This window comes from Nelumbo lutea, chromosome 1 (genome assembly GCF_056320005.1).
Source record: "Nelumbo lutea isolate HS-2025 chromosome 1, American lotus-T2T, whole genome shotgun sequence".
Classification (NCBI taxonomy): domain Eukaryota; kingdom Viridiplantae; phylum Streptophyta; class Magnoliopsida; order Proteales; family Nelumbonaceae; genus Nelumbo; species Nelumbo lutea.
Genome location: NC_142684.1, coordinates 151,784,197 through 151,790,159, shown reverse-complemented (window position 1 = coordinate 151,790,159; position 5,963 = coordinate 151,784,197). Strand labels below are relative to the sequence as shown.

The following is a 5,963-nucleotide window of genomic DNA, read 5'->3' as shown; positions in this document are numbered from 1 at the left end:
GAGAGAGGGCTGGCGGATTTGGTTATAGTTCTATGAAGAAAATGAACAGTATTTTGGAGGGTATTTTAATAAAGTTATATCTAATTAGATAGACATAAGGGCAAAATAGGCATTTTAAAAAGACAAGCACATTAAATCGGCTTTTCAATCAAGGAAGAGGAAGGGAGGTAGTTGCATGTTTTCTAAAAAGTACAGGGGAGGTTTCTATTAAAATGAAAACACAAGGGAGGTTTTTATGATTGTCAGAAAATTCAGGGGAGGTAGTTGCATGTTTTCTTATTCTGCAATCACGTTTTCCTCGCACCAGTTCCATCTTAAAAGCAAAGAAAACTAACGCAGTAATAGGGAGAAACCCAGAGGAAATCCGAACCTGTAGCGGAGAGAGAGAGAATGGGCAGGGAGATCAATAATTTCATCAAGGTATGGGTCTCAGTTTTAGCATCTTTAAGCTTCTGTTATCTTACAGCCTCAAAGGTCCCAAAGGGAAAGCTGAGGCTGTTGATCATCCTCCCCATTTGCTGCCTCTTTCTTCTTCTCCCACTAAGCCTCCACTCCGTCCATCTTGGTGGCACTACGGCTTTCTTCGTGGTTTGGCTGGCTAATTTCAAGCTTCTCCTCTTCTCTTTTGGTCGGGGCCCTCTGTCGTCCGATCCATCCCTCTCTCTCTTCCGTTTCATCTCCTTGGCCTGTTTTCCTATCAGAATCAAAAAACAAAATCCATCACCCCAGATAACCAAAAACGGCACCCAATCGCTGCTAAACTACGCCATTAAAGGTTTACTTGTAGCTCTATTGATCCGTGCCTACGACTACAGACCGTATCTGCATCCCAAGGTCATCCTGGCGCTTTACTGCCTCCACATTTACTTCCTCCTGGAAATCATTCTCGCCGTCGTCGCATACCTGGCTCGTGCCCTGCTTGGTCTGGAGCTGGAACCACAGTTCGACGACCCCTACCTCTCCACCTCACTACAGGACTTCTGGGGACGAAGATGGAACATCATGGCCTCCAATATCCTGCGCTCCACCGTATACGAGCCTACTCGAAGCCTCGCCGAGCGAATAACGGGAAGGAAGTGGGCCTCACTACCGGCCATACTGGCGACGTTCGTGGTGTCGGGGCTGATGCACGAACTCATCATTTTTTATTTGGGGCGTTCAGAGCCCACATGGGAGATGACGTGGTTCTTCATCCTCCATGGGTTCTGCTTAGCGTTGGAGATCCCGGCGAAAAGCGCCTTGGCCAGCCGGTGGCGGTTACATCGGTCTGTTTCGGGCCCATTGACGATTGCATTCGTTATGGGCACCAGCTTCTGGCTCTTCTTTCCGCAATTCCTTCGGTGCGGTGCCGACGTTAGGGCGCTGGGGGAGTACGCTGCCGTGGGGGAATTCGTCAGAGATGCTGCTCGGTTTTTCAAAGCGGGATCTTTTCACGTAGTCAGCGCGTAGAATTCTCCATCATTTAATTATATTTTAGCTTTCAATCAGTTATTAGCTATTGCTCTGGCAATTAATTGCAGTTTTGAGTAATTGTGAATCAAGAGCTATGGATCATGAGTAAATAATAAAATTCGTATTCTGCCAGTTTCCTCTCCGTCTACTACTAGTCTAAGCCAAAATCGAAAACCGAAATTCAGTCGGGGAAGACTGAAGAGGAGGAGGTCATCGGCCATCTAACAAATCTAATGGCAAAAAGTCAAATAAAGACAACCATTTGATTAAACACTAAAAGCCAGTAGAAAGCTGGTGGAACTCACATTTCTAATCTCATCAAAGTAAACACGATTCACCTTTCTTTATTTCCAACTAGTTTTGGGTTTTAAATTGTAAATGAGGAAAGATTGGTGTTGATGGTTTGAAAGTGACAGACATGACACAAAGGTAAGGGGCCCCGGACCGCTTTGTAGATGCCGCGCGTGCCTCAAGAATCAAGACGAAGAGCCCTGCGCTTATCTTTGTTTGATTCTTTCTATTGTTGGGTTATCTTTCAATCGCATATTGAAATCCTGTGGGTTTCAGGAAACCTTGTTTCTTCTCTTATGGATTCCTACATTGACTTCTCTAGTAAAAAGCATTTTCATCACCTTTCCAATAAAATTTTGGGAGAAATACGGACAGATCCAATGCAGATTTCTGATTTCACTTTGAGCCTACCAATTCTGTCCCTGGTTGAACCGTCATTCTCCCAAACATTGCTTTTAATTATTAGTAGGGAAGATGTTGCCATTTTGACGTTCAAACTAAATGGCCATTTCAAATAAGGTGTACCACTGGTCTACTATTTTCAAATTTGCTCATTTGAAAACAAATCTTATTGTCCAATGTGGATGAATTTGATTCAATGGTGGCGTGGCTAATAGTAGCTTAGAATTAGGGTTAATAGGGTGTATGTATCTGAATTAATTTGATATTATATCCTAACAGATATGTAAAACGTAAATTTGAACTCGAAGCATTCGGATATTTAGATATCCATTGGATTAAAAAAATTGGTAAATTCATATATAGTTAACATATATTTATAAAACTAAATACAAAACAAAAAATATATTTATAAATATAAAATAAATTTATCTAAATCTAAATTCCACCTCAGATAACTACAAGAATCCATGATATTGGCATATTGCGATTGCCCCAGTATTACAACTAGTATACTAGACAATTAAAAACATATTCAAGCCCAATCAGGCACATTTTTCAGCCCACTGCTGATCAATCCACAGGACAGAAAGAATTTCTTACGACCCAATAAAATGTAATATCATATCAGACCAAGTGGCGATGTCTATATATTATTATTATATATTGGAAAGTATAGTAGGTTGTCTCCTCGTTAAAATTCAAAAGAAAGCCAAGTCTCGTTCTTGATTTTCTAAACGAAGTGGGAATGGATGAAGCCATGATCAACCGTCCATCTTGAAAAAGTTCCAAAAACAAAAAACAAAAGGTTAATTCTCTTAAACTACGGTATTGGAAATGAACTAACCCCTACTATTTACATATTCCCTTTTAAGTTTCCTGATAGTTAATATTTCCGTTAGGTAGTGATAAAAATATTGAAATGTCTATTTTGTCCTTTATTATTCTTTAAATTTTCTAATAGCAGATACTTCAGGCGCTTCTCCTGTGGCACAGTCGTCCTCCGAGCGTATCCTGGGACAAATCTTCCGCTATTAGTGTGGCAGAAAACAAAACTGATAAAGCACAAAATATGCCCATCAATAAATACAGCACAAAATCTAATTACTCCCTCGTGTCTGGTGAGGTGATTCAGACTCGGTTCAATCTGCGGTAAGCCGAGCTGTTGTGCCAAGCTGAGGGTCCAAGTTGAGTGTTGTTGAAATGAAAGAGAGGTTAGAGTGCCTGGGTAAATTTTACCTAGGATGACACTCCGATGCTTAAGTTAGTGAGTACTTCTTCTAGAGAAATTGAGAGAGAGTAAGAGCTTATGTGCACATACCTTTCGGAGTGTCCATTGGTTCTTTTTATAGTTATTAGGTGTCCAGGTGTCATTAATCAACATCTTTGAGTTTTCTGCGGAGCTCTTTCTATAGTTTGAGGGAGTCTTGGGTCCGTTAGTTGCTAAATTCATGCGGAAATTACAGGTCGCCTACTGGTCCAGTGGCACGCGGTTCGACGAACTGTCCCTATAGTTTCGGTAATGGTACTAAACCGAATATGGTGCACGAGATAGTTTTGGGCGAGCTGTCATTGTCGGTGAGCCAAACTCGCTTCAGCTTGGCCACGCACCTGTTGTAAACTGCCATGTGTTTAACTAGCGAGTTGTCTTGCTGAGTTGGACGCTATGTTGCTGACAACATCCACATGTCCTCCATCAAGTGGGTTGACCAAAATGCCCCTTATCAATTGCCCCTCCCCCCACTATCAAGTCACTACCTAGAAGGCAGAGAGAGGTATGTTGCCATAATATGGTTCGGTTCGGTTCACCTTTCTTTTGTTCTCAGGTTCGGTTCGCCTTTTCAGTCGGTTTGGTTCAGCTCGTCCGGTTTGGCACGATTGATGAGGTATGCTGCCACAATATGGCGGACTTTTTTAAATTTCAAAAATGTGTGCCATTTTTTCAAACTTCCGCGATTGGCATGCTGACAGGTTTGGCGCGAGCATCTGCTTGCAGCTGTCAACAGCCTGTCAGGCGCAGGTGCGGCTTGATTGTGGGAGACGTGCTCCTATCATATTGCTTCCAAATCTAGGTCATTGACTCTTTTCCCACGACCTTTAAATATGGGGGCTCTTGAGGTCCCCACCTTGTCACTGTTCTTTGGATTTTTCTAAGGATCAGTGTGTGGAGAGAGTTTGGAGTTTCCTATTGAGGCAAGCTCTGTTTTCCATGGGCAAGTTGTTTTTTCTTCCTTTGCTAAGTTTGACGGCTGTTGTTCCAAGTCCCTCCTAGCATTTTCCTGGTGAGTACTTCATTCTCGACATGTCTCACAGTTCCACTGAAAATAGAGTTCGTTGTAGTGGGTCAGGGGAGGAGTCTAGCTCCTCAGGTAAAGAGTCTTTTGAGGTTTTCTATGACAGGGCGTTGGTATGCAAAAGGGAGGAGGTTGAGGCTGCAACGGGTTCATTTGGGGGGACCGAGGTGTTAATAGATGAGATAGTAGAATTGTTTCATAGGTATGAGATCCCAGACGAGTACAAGTGGATCGCGCCTGGTCCTGGTAGCTATCCTTGGGAGCATGGCCTAGAAGGACTATGTGTCTACGAGGAGTCTTTAGCGGTTGGTCTTCGTTTTCCCCTTCATCCTTTCATTGTTGCAATCCTGATGCGCTACAGGGTGTCTTTGGGCCAACTCACCCCTAACCGGGTTAGGACAATGATTGGGTTGATCAACTTGTTCCATTATCACAGCTTTCCTCTAAGCATTGGAGCCTTCTCGGTTTTGGTGCACATGAAGCGGGTTTCAGGTCCCTTCTGTTTCTATCTTACCTTTCGTAGTGGGAAGAATATTTTTAACTTCCCGATCAAGGTTAGGAATTGGAGGCAGCGATTCTTTTTCCTTGAGAAGGTAGGTGGCTGGGGTTGTAGTATTGCTTGGTTCAGTAGTCCTTAAAAGGTTCCTGAGTGCAAAGATGATAAGTTGAGGGTTGTTGTTCAGTAGCTCATTCGAGAATGTGTTAGAATTGAGGATTTTCTAGTCGAGCCGATACTCGTGCAGGTAGGCCTAAGCCAGATAGGTGGGTCGGATGTCTGGCCGCTTATTATACATTCAGTTCAGGTCGCTTGTCTATTTATTTCTTCCATTTGATTGGTAACTAGTACTTTTTTGCTTTTTCTAGGTATGGAGAGCTTAGCTTCCATGATGTCTGTTGATGCTAAGCGGAGGTTCGCCTGCAAGAAGTGCCGAGCTGAGCGCAGGCTGTTGAGGGGTGGAGCTTCTTCTTCTGGGATTCCTCCCATTGTCGACTTGGAAGGGGAGGGGGATCTGATATTCTTCTAGCCTTCATCTTGCATGAGAGGCGGGCTCTTATCTCTCCGACGTCCTTTCTTTTGTTCCCTGTGTTCCTGATGTAAAGGTGATTGATTGGTCAAGTGATGCTCGGGTGGCGCTTCAAATTGGTAGGGACATTTTTCTTCCGATGGACTTGCAGTGGATCGCCGAGATGGATCTTGCGGAGACTGGGGCTTGGCTGACCCAATGCATTATATAGGTGCCTTCTCCTCCTCCTCTCATCCTCTTCTTTTTTTTTGGTGCCTTACTTCTGTTCTTTCTTTTTGTAGGCGAACTCTTAAAGCCAGGCCTTGCTGGATCGTGCTTACTCTAGCCAGAAGGAGCTAGCTAGCCTACAGACCAACGTTGGTTTGCTTAATATCGAGGTGCAGAAACTTAAGTTGGACTCGGAGGGGGAGCGTCAGAAGCGAGGTTGAAGTGTTCTCAAGGGTTGAGCAGGCTAGGGCGAGGTCGTTGTTGCTTTACTTTTGCAGCGCGAGCTGTCAGAAGC

At 43.7% G+C, this 5,963-nt stretch overlaps 1 pseudogene across 1 annotated transcript; it reads left to right on the top strand.

The window, feature by feature from the left end:
- The first annotated feature begins 342 nt into the window (after nt 1-342).
- LOC148878401 (acyl-CoA--sterol O-acyltransferase 1 pseudogene) lies at nt 343-1,584 on the top strand (annotated as a pseudogene). Its single transcript, XR_016105141.1, has one exon. The product of XR_016105141.1 is annotated as an acyl-CoA--sterol O-acyltransferase 1 pseudogene (transcript).
- Nucleotides 1,585-5,963: the final 4,379 nt, after the last annotated feature.